This window comes from Macrotis lagotis, chromosome 4 (assembly GCF_037893015.1).
Source record: "Macrotis lagotis isolate mMagLag1 chromosome 4, bilby.v1.9.chrom.fasta, whole genome shotgun sequence".
In the NCBI taxonomy this organism is placed as follows: Eukaryota; Metazoa; Chordata; class Mammalia; order Peramelemorphia; family Peramelidae; genus Macrotis; species Macrotis lagotis.
Window position 1 is genome coordinate 36116765 of NC_133661.1, and position 11759 is coordinate 36128523.

Here is an 11759-nt window from a genome sequence, read left to right on the forward strand (position 1 = left end):
TCCAAAAAGAGATCCTAAAATGAATACACCAAGGAATGTGTGGTCAAATTCCAGAACTATCAGATAAAAGAGAAAATCCTGAAAGTAGCCAGAGAGAAACAATTTAGATCTAAAAGAGCCACAGTAAGGATTACATAGGAGCTGGCTGCATCAACATTAAGGGATCGAAGGGCCTGGAACAAGATATTCCGAAAAGCAAGGGAACTTGGAATGCAGCCAAGAATCCATATGTGACAATGCTAAGCTTTCTCCTCCAAAAGGAAAGATGGTCATTTAACAAAATGGGAGACTTCCAACAATTCCTGATGAAAAGACCAGAGCTAAATAGAAAATTTGGACATCAAATAGGAGGTTCAAGAGACACATGAAAAGGTTAAAAAAGGGGGGGGATAAAGAGGAAAAAAAAAACCCTGCTATCCAATAAGATGAAACTGGCTATATCCCAGCATGAGAAAAAGATTCTCATAACTCTTGAGAATTGTAACTCTATCAGAGAGAATATACTTAAGCAGAAGTGATGGACACTCATGACTTATGCATGAGACTGTTATCCAATGGGAAGAAACTGGCTATATCCCTTTTTGTTCAGAGAAAGACTCTAATAGCCCTTTAGAATTGTAACTATTAGAGAGAATATACTTAGCCAGAAGTGATGGATACTCATGATTTTCTGTGACTCAGAATGATTTAAAAACACTACCTCCTTAAAAAGGGGGACAGTAGGGAGACAGGAGGATGGAGAGGATTGAATGGCGTAAATTTCATTGCATTAAGAGGTACAAAAGACCTATTGTAATAAGGGGAAGAAGGGAGGAGATGAGAAACACGTAAATCTTCCTCTCATCTGACTTGGCTTAAAGTTAACTTGCACATACACTCAGTCAACTAAAGAAACATTTTGCCTTTCAAGTATTAAAAGGGGTAAAGGGAGGGGGGATGGAAACAGGGAGGGGGAGCAAAAGGGGAACTAATAAAAGGAAGGGAAGGAAAAAGAGAAAAAGGGAAAGGGGAAAGAAAGAGCAGGGGTGGATATAGGAGGGAAAACACACTGAAGGTGGTGATATTCAGAAACAAAAAACTGGGGAATATGGATAATGTAAAAAATAGGGAAAATACAGAGGGAAGATAGCATGGAGGGCAATAAAGAGTTAGAAATTATAACTTTAAATGGAATGGGATGAACTCTCCCTTAAAGCATAAGCAAAAAGCAGAGTGGATTAAAAACCAGAATCCTACAATATCCTACTTAACAGGAAACTCATTTGAAGCAGAGAGATACATTTAAAGTTGAAAGGTTGGAGCAAAATATATTTTACTTCAGCTCAAGTGAAAAAAGCAGGACTAGCAATCCTTGTCTCAGACAAAGCAGCTGCAAAAATAGATAGCATTAGAAGAGATAAGGAAGGAAATTATATCCTCCTAAAAGGTATCATATTCAATAAAGTTATTTCAATACTGAATATGTATACACCCAATGGGATAGTACTCAAATTCTTAGAGGAGAAGCTGAAAGAACTACAGGAAGATATAGACAGCAAAACTCTACTAGTGGGGGACCTCAGCCTCCCACACTCAGATTTAGATAAATATAATCATAAAATAAACAAGAAAGAAGTTAAGGAGGTAAATAGATTGCTAGAAAACCTATATATGATAGAATTATAGAGAAAACTGAATGGGGATAGGAAGGAATACACTTCTTCTTCTTCTTCTTCAGTACATGATACACAAAATCTCACCATGTACTAGGGCATAAAAATCTAATGATCAATTGCAGAAAGGCAGAAATAGTGAATACATCTTTCTCAAATCACAATACAATAAAAATCATATGCAATATTGGGTCAGGGAGATATAGACCCAAAATTAATTGGAAACTAACTAAATAACCTCATTTTACAAAATGAATGGATCAAACAACAAACTATAGAAATAATGAATTATTTCATCCTGGATAACCACAATAATGAAACAACATACCAAAACCTATGGGGTTGACTGAAAGCAACTGTCAGGGGATATATTATATCTTCAAATGCTTACGGGAATAAATTAAAGAAAGAGGAAATCAATGAACTAAACATAGAACTAAAAAAATAAAGAAAGAACAAATTAAAAACACCTAATTAAATACTAAATTGGAAATTCTAAAAATTAAAGGAGAAATTAATAAAACCAAAAGCAAAAAAACTATTGAATTAATAAATAAAACCAATAGTTCATTTTATGAAAAAAATAAATAAAATTGATAAACCTCTGGTCAATTGGATTAAAAAAAGAAAGTAGGAAAAAACCAAGTTGCTAGTATCTTAAATGAAAAAGGTGAATTCACCACCAATGAGAAGGAAATTAAAGTAATAATTCAGAATTATTTTGCCCAACTCTATGGCAATAAATTTGATAATCTAAGTGAAATAGATGAATATTTACAAAAATACAAGTTGCCCAGGTTAAATGAAGAGGAGATTAAATACCTAAACAACCCTATCTCAGAAAAAGAAATCCAACAAGCCATCATTGAATTCCCTAAGAAAAATCTCCAGGGCCTGATGGATCCACAAGTGAATTCTACCAAACATTTAAGGAACAATTGGTTACAATTCTATATAAACTCTTTGGAAAAATAGGTGGAGACAGAACTCTGCCTAATTCTTTCTATGACACAATATGGTGCTGATACCTAAACCAGGAAGAGTTAAAACAGAGAAAGAAAATTATAGACCTATCTCCCTGATGAATATAGATGCAAAAATCTTAAATAACATCTTAGCAAAATGATTACAAGTTATCACTAGCATAATACATTATGACCAAGTAGGATTTATCCCTATAATGCAAGGTTGGTTCAATATTAGGAAAACTCTTAATATAATTAATTATATCAATTACAAACCTATCAGAAATCATGCAATTATATCAATAGATGCTGAAAAAGCTTTTTTTATTTTTAGGGTTTTGCAAGGCAGATGGGGTTAAGTGGCTTGCCCAAGGCCACACAGCTAGGTAATTATTAAGTGTCTGAGGTCAGATTTGAACTCAGGTACTCCTGACTCCAGGGCTGGTGCTTTATCCACTACACCACCTAGCAGCCCCTGAAAAAGCTTTTGACAAAATACAGTACCCATTCCTACTAAAAACACTAGAGAATGTAGGAATAAATGGACTGTTCCTTAGAATAATAAGCATTATCTATCTGAAAGCCTCAACAAGCATTATATTCAATGGGGAGAGGCTAGAAGCATTCCCAATAAGATTGGGGGCTAACAAAGATGCCCATTATCACTACCATTATTCAATATTGTATTAGAAATGTTAGTTTCAGCAATATGAGAAGAAAAAGAAATTGAAGGAATTAGAATTGGGAAGGAAGAGACAAAGCTCTCACTCTTTGCAGATGACATGATGAGATACCTAGAGAATCTCAAAAAAATCATCTAAAAACTACTGGAAACAATTAGCAACTTTAGCAGTGTCGTAGGATATAAAATAATCCCTCATAAATCTTCAACTTTTCTATATATGACTAACAAGATGCAGCAGGAAGAGCTAGAAAGAGAAATCCCATTCAAAGTAACCGCAGACAATATAAAATACCTGGAAGTCTATTTGCCAAGACAGAGTCAGAAACTTTTTGAAAGCAATTACAAAACACTTCTCACACAAATAAAATCGGATCTAAATAACTGGGCAAACATCAACTGCTCATGGATAGGTCAAGCTAATATAAAAAAAAAGACAGTTATACCAAAACTAAACTACCTGTTTAGTGCCCTGCCAATCAAAATTCCAAAAAAAATACTTTAATGAGTTAGAAAAAGTTGTAAGTAAATTCATATGGAGAAATAAAAAGTCAAGAATTTTCAGAGATACAATGAAAAAAAGTACAAAAGAAGGTGGCTTAATCCTACCAGATCTGAAACTATATTATAAAGCATCAGTCATCAAAACTGTCTGGTATTGGCTAAGAAATAGAGTGGTGGACCAGTGGAATAGACTAAGTGCAATAGCAGGAAATGATAATAGTAATCTGATGTTTGATAAACCTAGAGTCCAGCTATTAATACCATACATGACCATCACCAATTGGCTATGAGAGGTAAAAAAAGAATGAAAGTCAAGTTTGATTTCACATCTATAAATAACAGTGATTGACAGGCCTTCAAGTAAACTCCACCACTTAGTTGTCCTCAACAGAAATGGACAAGTTTAAAGGAAGGGGAAGTTTTAAGGTGAAAATAAATGATCTTTATTGTGGACATTTTTAATTTTTAATAGCAACAGGACATTCAGGTAGAGAAATCCATTTTGGAGAAGTCGGCAATGTAAGCCTGGAGTTCAAAAGTGATAAAGGTTGACCAAATAGATATCAGAATCTTCTACTTGCAGATGATCATTGAAACCATGAGTTCTGTTAACAATTAGCTAGAGAGTACAAGGGAAGTCTGTGAGATCTCCAAGGAAGTAAAGAGAAAAAGTGGGGCCGAGAGAGAGACTTGATAAACACCAATATTTAGTGGTTAGGAGATATGAAATCACTCAGTATTGCATATTGAAAATAAGTGGTCATATTTGTAGTGAATAGAACCAAAAGTAGCCTAGAGAAAGGTCTTCAGACCTTTTCTGAAATCCACTTTTTCTAAGATTTTCCCCTCCCCATTTTTTAGACTTTTGACTTTTTGTTTCTTCATTTCTAATGTAATTATTTCCTATGCCTCTTTTTACAATAAGTTTATTCTCTTTTCCTTTTATTTCTCCAGTAGCTCTCATTTGTTTTTTAATATCATACCATAGATATTTTGGGAACTTTGATTGTAACTTTTCTATGAATTCCTATTGATCTTAAATGCAAACTACATGGTTTTTCTTAACACAGATTATAGCAGAACTGATTATGCCATAATTTGGCAGTCATTCCTCAATTTGTGAGCACTCCCCTAGTTTCCAATTCCTACATATAATTCCAACCATACAAAGAGTTACTATGAGCATTTTTGCTTTTTTAATGCATCCTTGATCTCTTCCTTCAAACTCTCTGAGTTATAGAACAAGTCCTACTATTATTTGGACAAAAGCTACAAGTGAATGGCTTACTTTAGGCAATTAGTTTCAAGTTGTTTTCTAGAATCTATCCCCCCCCCCCAAAAAAAAACCACTCTCCCATATATGCATTCTCTTTTCTATCTATTTTTGTTATCGTATAATTGTCTGGCAGAAGCCTAGAGTTGTTTTAATTATTAGTGATTTGGAACATTTTTTTAATTATTGCTATAGATAGCTTGGACTTCCTCCCCCCGACCCAAACTGCCTAATTGTGTCCTCTGAGCACTGATATATTAGAGAGAAAATTATTATTCTCTTGAATTCAAGAAACCTTGCTCAGATTCGCTCCATACTGAGATTTTGAAGGGGAATGATAGGGGAACATAATTTCTATAGTACCTACTATGTGACTGACTCTAAACTAAGCATTTTTATAATTATTATTCCACTTGTTTTTCACAACTCTGCAAAGAGAATTGATGGTAGAGTAGTAAACTGATCCATACATTCTGAAGAACACTTTGGAACTATGCCCAAAGGGATTAAAAAAAAACACTATTCATATCTTTTAAGTAGCAGTACCACCAGGTCTATATCCTACAGAGAATAAAAAAAGGAAAAGGAAAAAGATATACAAAAAATATTTAAAGCAGATCTTTTGTGGTAGCAAAGACCTAGAAAGTGAGAGCATGTTTATCAGTTGGGTAATGGCTAAAAACGTGGCAAATGGTTGTGGTGGAGTACTGTTGAGCTATAAGAAAAAGCTGAGGAGAATTGTTTACAAAAAAAAGTGACAAAACATTAATGAACTTGGGCAAAGTGAAATGAGAACAGAGATCATTGCACAGTAAAAGCAATGTTGTAATTATTAACTTTGAAATACTTAACTAGACTGAACTATACAATGTTCTAAGGCAATTCCAAAGGATTTATGATGAAAAGAATGCTGTCTACCTTCAGAGAGAGTGCTGGTGAATTCCAAGTATAGTTCTGTGAGTTCTAACCATCTCTTATTAATCTCTTCTATGTCCTTACTATTTTTGTCTTTTATTTTTCCAACTTTTGCATCAAAGATTCCCTTGATCTCTGATTTTCTTGAAAGCATCTCTTTTCCATTCTAGTGTTTAATTTTATTTCTTTGCATTGCTCATATAAAAATCTTATCTGGTTTTGCTATTCTCTAGAATTCTGCACTCATTTTGGTATATCTTTTCTTTTCTCTTTTACTTCTCATGTTCATTCTTTCCTTAACAGTTTATAATGCTTCACCAGACAGCCATTTTGCTTTCTTACTTCTTTTTCATTAGCATGTTTTTTGTTGCTGCCTCATGGACTACAATATAAAACTCTGTTCAGAGTACTTTCGGTACTCTATCTACCAGATTTGATGCTTTAAATCTAGTCATCATCTGCACTTTATGTATAGAAGGTATAATATTTATGCCTTATCATTATAGACTCATTGTTTTCCCTACTTTCTTTAAGTCTAATTTCACAATAAGTTTATGATCTGAGCTTTGATCATAAAGAGGTTAAGTGATTTGATCAAGGTCACGTAGAAAGTATGCAGACTTCCAGCCAATATGACAGAGAGAAGACAGGCACAGTACTAAAGTCTCCTGATCTTTCCCCATCTATGATATGAAACAAACCTCTTAACAGAAATCCAATCCACAAAACCCAGAAAGAAAAGCCAGGAGAAAGAACATCTACCTCAGGATTTGTTTTCGTGGTCTTGGGTGAGTCCTGGCACAGACGGCCGATCAAAGTCAAATCAGCCTGATTAGTGGGCAGAGTTGGAGCCCTGGGAGCCTGAGGGCCTGAGAGCTGGAGCTGCTTAATCAGCAGGGCTGGAGCCTAGTCAACTATGGAGGCTTGGGTCAACTAGCAAGCAGAGGCATTGGTGTTAGAGCTTACTGACAGGGCTGGGGGAAGAGTTCCAGTGCAGGAAAGCTGTAGACATCATCCCTGGGCTTCTCTGGTCTGAGGGACTCCAAGTTCATGCCTCCATTGCTGCTGAGGCCTCTTCCCAGAACAAACACAATTACAGATTACTTCTGCCCCAAGCACAGGTCTGTGAACAAAGAACCAGCCCAGCTGACAATAGGGAGAGGAATGACCTCATCCCAGGGTAAAGCCCATCATTGATTGAAGACAAAAAGTATTTAACAACTTCAATCACTCCCTCCAGAGTAAGGGAGTGGACCTCAATCAAGGTCACAGACACTCCAGAGAAAGCAACCAGCACCTCCTACTGACCAGGTGAAGGTATTGCACTCAATGAGTAAAGTCTCTAGGGATCCCAACACCAAACCTCTGTGAACCAGTCCCTCCCCAAATCAAGGTCTTAGCAAAATGGAGAAAGTGGAAAGGTGGATCCATAGAAAAATTCTTGGAAGAAAAAGACCCCAACTTAGAGAAACCTAGGACCTCTGAGGAGAATATGATCTGGTCTCCAGCACAGAAAGACTTCCTTGAAGAAATAAGGAAGGAGTTTAAAAATCAATTGGAAAATTTGGGAGAGTCAATTAACACCTTGCAACAAGAAAACAAATCATTGGAAAATACAATTGGACAAATCCAAAATGAGAATAATTCTCTCAGATCCTCAGTTGGCCAAATGGAAAGCTCTTCCAAAAATAGAATTGACCAATTGCAAAAGGAGTTGCAAAAGGCAAATGAAGAAAACTCCTCTCTAAAAAAAAGAATGGAGGCTGTGGAAACTAATAATTTCATGAGACAGTAAGAGCCTGTTAAATAAAACCCCAAAATAGAAAAAATAGAAGAAAATGTAAAATACCTCATCAACAAAACCACTGACCTTGAGAATAGATTGAGGAGGGGCAACCTGAGAATAATTGGACTTCCTGTAAACATTGAAGAGAAAAAAGCCTGGACTTAATATTACAGGATCTAGTGATGGAAAATTACCCTGATATCATGGAACCAGAGGGCAAAGTACTAATTGAAAGAATACATCTATCCCCTCCAGAAAGAGATCCTAAAATGAAAACACCAAGGAATGTTGTGGCCAAATTCCAGAACTATAAGATAAAAGAGAAAATCCTGTAAGAAGCCAGAAGGAAACAATTTAAATACCAAGGATCCACAGTAAGGGTTACACAGGACCTGGCTGCATCAACATTAAGGCATGGAAGGGGGGCCTGGAACAAGATTTTTCCAAAGAGCAAGGGTGCTTGGAATGCAGCCAAGAATTCACTATCCCACAAAGCTGAGCCTTCTTTTTCAGTGGAAAAGATGGACATTTAAGGAAATGGAAGAATTCCAAAAATTCCTGATGAAAAGACCAGAGCTAAATAGAAAATTTGGACATCAAACAGGAGGTTCAAGAGACACATGAAAAGGTTAAAAAAAAGTAGGTAAAGGAAAAAACTGCTATCCAATAAGTTGAAACTGGCTATAACCCAGCATGGGAAAAAGATTCTCATAACTCTTCAGAATTTTAACTCTAACAGAGAGAATATATCTAGCCAGAAGTGATGGACACTCATGACTTATCCATGAGACTGCTATCCAATGGGATGAAACTGGCTATAACCCTTCTTGGGAGAAAGACTCTCATAACTCTCAAGAATTGTAACTCTATTAGATAGAATGTATTTAGCTAGAAGTGATGGATACTCAGAATTTTCTATGACTCAGATAGAATGATTTAAAAACACCTCCTCCTTAAAAAGGTGGGACAGGAAGGAGGGAAGGGGAAGGAGGGATTGAATGGGGTAAATCTCACTACATTAAGAGGTACAAAATACCTATGGTAACAGAGGGGAAGAAGGGATGAGATGAGAAACACGTGAATCTTCTTCTCATCAGACTTGGCTTAAAGTTAATTTACACACATACTCAGTTAACTTAAAAAAAATCTAACCTCTCAAGTATTAAAAGGGGAAAAGGGGAAAAGGGGAGGGGGTGGAGAAAGGGAGGGGAAGAAAAAAGGGGAACTAATAGAAGGCAGGGAAGGGAAAAGGGAAAAGGGTAAGGGGAAAGAAAGGGGAGGGGGTGGATATAGGAGGGCAAACACACTGAAGGGGTGGTATTCAAAAATAAAATAGAAAATATGCAACAGTCTTTGCCCATACTTGAATTTATTCCCACCCTCTCTTCCAATCAGAATAAGGTCCAGTTCAAGGATTCTTTTCTACTTAAAAAAATTTTGTTCCCCCTAATTATAAATTCTTCCTCTATTTTCTAATTACATACTTATTAACAATGAATTTGTTGCATCCATCTAGTAGAATGTAAGCTCCTGGAGGACAAGAAATATTTATTTTCATGGAGATATTATTTCTTTCATCATATGTTCTGTCCTATGTCTGACAGTGTGTCTGGCACATAGTAGATAATGCAGAAGTTCTCATTAATTGAATGATTTATTTTTACTTTTGTATTCCCAGAAACTGGTATAATGCATTATGCATAGTACATATTTGATCGTCTTGTTTAATTTCATCTGCAACTCATCCATCACTTGACTCTAATTCCTCATGTGTACTGAATAATATAATCTTTTGAAGCTTTTGTGCTTCTTCTCCATAACCAAGCAACTTGGATCCAAACCCCAAATCCACTCACTTTAACCTGTGAGAACCCAATTGCAGGAAGCTGTCAATAAAGTGAAAAGGAGTGAGTCCTGGTGGGCACTTCCCCTTTTTGAATCCTTGGTTCCATAGAGATGAGAAGATCAGGAAAATGACCCAAGCCAGAAGGTCAGTAGTGGTGAGTCACCAATGATTCATTGAGTTGGCAGTGGTCCTGGAGTTCTAAAAGGTATCAGATCAATTTTAAAACTTTTTAATCAGTAGAAAGTCTAGGGGTGGGAATGTCCAGATAATCCAGCTGGGAAAACAGGATTAGTTTTCCATTAACTTTGATTAGATAAGCAACCAAGAGGTTATTAAAGAAATGTCCACAGATTTGTTGCTTTGAAATGTGTTTCTGACTCTAACATGACCTTAAAATGCATAAGGAAAGTTGGGGTAGAGACTTTTATCTAGCACATGTGGTTCAGGGCCATAGGTTATCAAAAATCAAATTTCTTTTGGCTTATAGCAGTGTTGAGCTAAGGAGGGGGCAGGGAGAGAGAGAGAGAGAGAGAGAGAGAGAGAGAGAGAGAGAGAATTTTCAAATTCAGTCTGAAAGGAGGCAATTATGATATCCAGATTCTAAGTTCTGAAGACTTGACCTCACATGAAAGAGGGTGGGTGCTATCATCATATCTCCGAAACTACATTGGACTTATTTGATTTCTTTTTTTTTTTTGCTTTTTTTTTAGGTTTTTGCAAGGCAAATGGGGTTAAGTGGCTTGCCCAAGGCCACACAGCTAGGTAATTATTAAGTGTCTGAGACCGGATTTGAACCCAGGTACTCCTGACTCCAAGGCCAGTACTTTATCCACTATGCCACCTAGCTGCCCCCCTTATTTGATTTCTTAATCATGCTAGTTCTTTCTCCAGCTTGAAGAACCTTTTTTTTGAGAGAGAAGATGACAGCATAATAGATAGTGACTTGTCCTGCCTTCTTTTTCTTCTCTTTAAGTAGTGGCTCAACTGCCCCAAAGTAGCTCTCTGCTATTTAGCCCATTTTTCTTTTTTTTTCCTTGCTTAAATCTTTGGTGTTCCCAACATTTTTACATCCCAGAATGTCTCCTGAACTTTAGTCTTCCTGACCCTGATCTTTCAGGTTGGTGACTTTTCTAATATCAATTCTTAATGATACTTATTCTCTGACAATCCTCATCTACTAATGACATCTCAGGCAGAGAATGAACCCAGAAATCTCACAGACCTCCATGAATTACTTGTTGCATTGTAGCTTGGAAAAAATCACAGTGCTCACATTGAATCTATGGGCATAGGTAATTTTATCCTTTCTAATCTTCCCCCTTGGATGGATATGGAACACATTTCTCCATTCACATTGACCTTTATTTCTATATTAAGTGCAAGACTTTGATCATCAAATTGGAAAGTATTCCTTGCTCCACATTTGATTTGCCCAGAGATATTTAAAGTTTCAAATATAATCTAATGTGTCATCAATAATTGAACAAGGAGAGCACTTCAAAAAGAACTGTACACACCTGGGTTGGCTCTCAGCTAATCATCAACCATTTATTGTCCTGTCTTCTATTCATGTAAATCCCATCACCTGTAATGTTTTTTCGAAAGGTGGAGATGCAACAAATCTTCCTGACCTGTTGAATCAAAAGGGATTCTGAGTGTTTCCGATAGAAAGTAAAATAAGAAATAATATTTTTACCAAAGGGTGTGCTAGAGTCAGTTCAATCTGTCTCAAGAGAGTTGGTTGTTAAATTTCACAAAATATGATTTAATTTCTTGTTTTATTTCTAGATTTTAAAAAGTGATGAAGAAAATGTTAATGGTGCAGATTCAACTTAAAAATGTGACAAGTATATTTTTTTCTGAGAAGCTGCCTGTTAAATCATTATCAACTCAGGTAATTTTTATACAAGTGAGGGTACTTACACAAAAATGCTTATCTTATAAGAGTATGACTTACCTTTTTCATTGTTAGAGGGAGACCATTCATTGATACCATAACAGAATCATTGATGCATGTAAAAATTAAGAAGAAAAAGAATATTTATATGATATTTTATATGTCCCTGACTGAAAGCTTCATAATAATTATCTCATTTAATATTCATAATAAAATGAGTGTGTAGGCACTATCATTAT

General features: G+C 35.9%; 1 protein-coding gene and 1 long non-coding RNA gene across 5 annotated transcripts in view; one reads left to right on the top strand and one right to left on the bottom strand.

Annotated features, from left to right (window-relative positions):
• Window positions 1-7149, bottom strand: part of LOC141520739 (cytochrome P450 2C23-like) — a 40501-nt gene extending 33352 nt beyond the window's left edge. For 2 of the 3 annotated variants that reach the window (XM_074232525.1, XM_074232524.1), the window contains exon 1: window positions 6754-7147. The gene's annotated coding sequence lies outside the window, so the exon portion shown is untranslated. Of the gene's footprint in view, window positions 1-6753 lie in introns of all 3 variants that reach the window. The other variant, XM_074232526.1, reaches the window with a different exon arrangement.
• Window positions 7150-9041: 1892 nt separating this feature from the next.
• LOC141520740 (uncharacterized) overlaps window positions 9042-11759 on the top strand; it is a 30696-nt gene continuing 27978 nt past the window's right edge. For both annotated transcript variants that reach the window (XR_012477709.1, XR_012477710.1), the window contains exon 1: window positions 9042-11517. This is a non-coding gene — a long non-coding RNA (uncharacterized LOC141520740). The remainder of the gene's footprint in view (window positions 11518-11759) is intronic.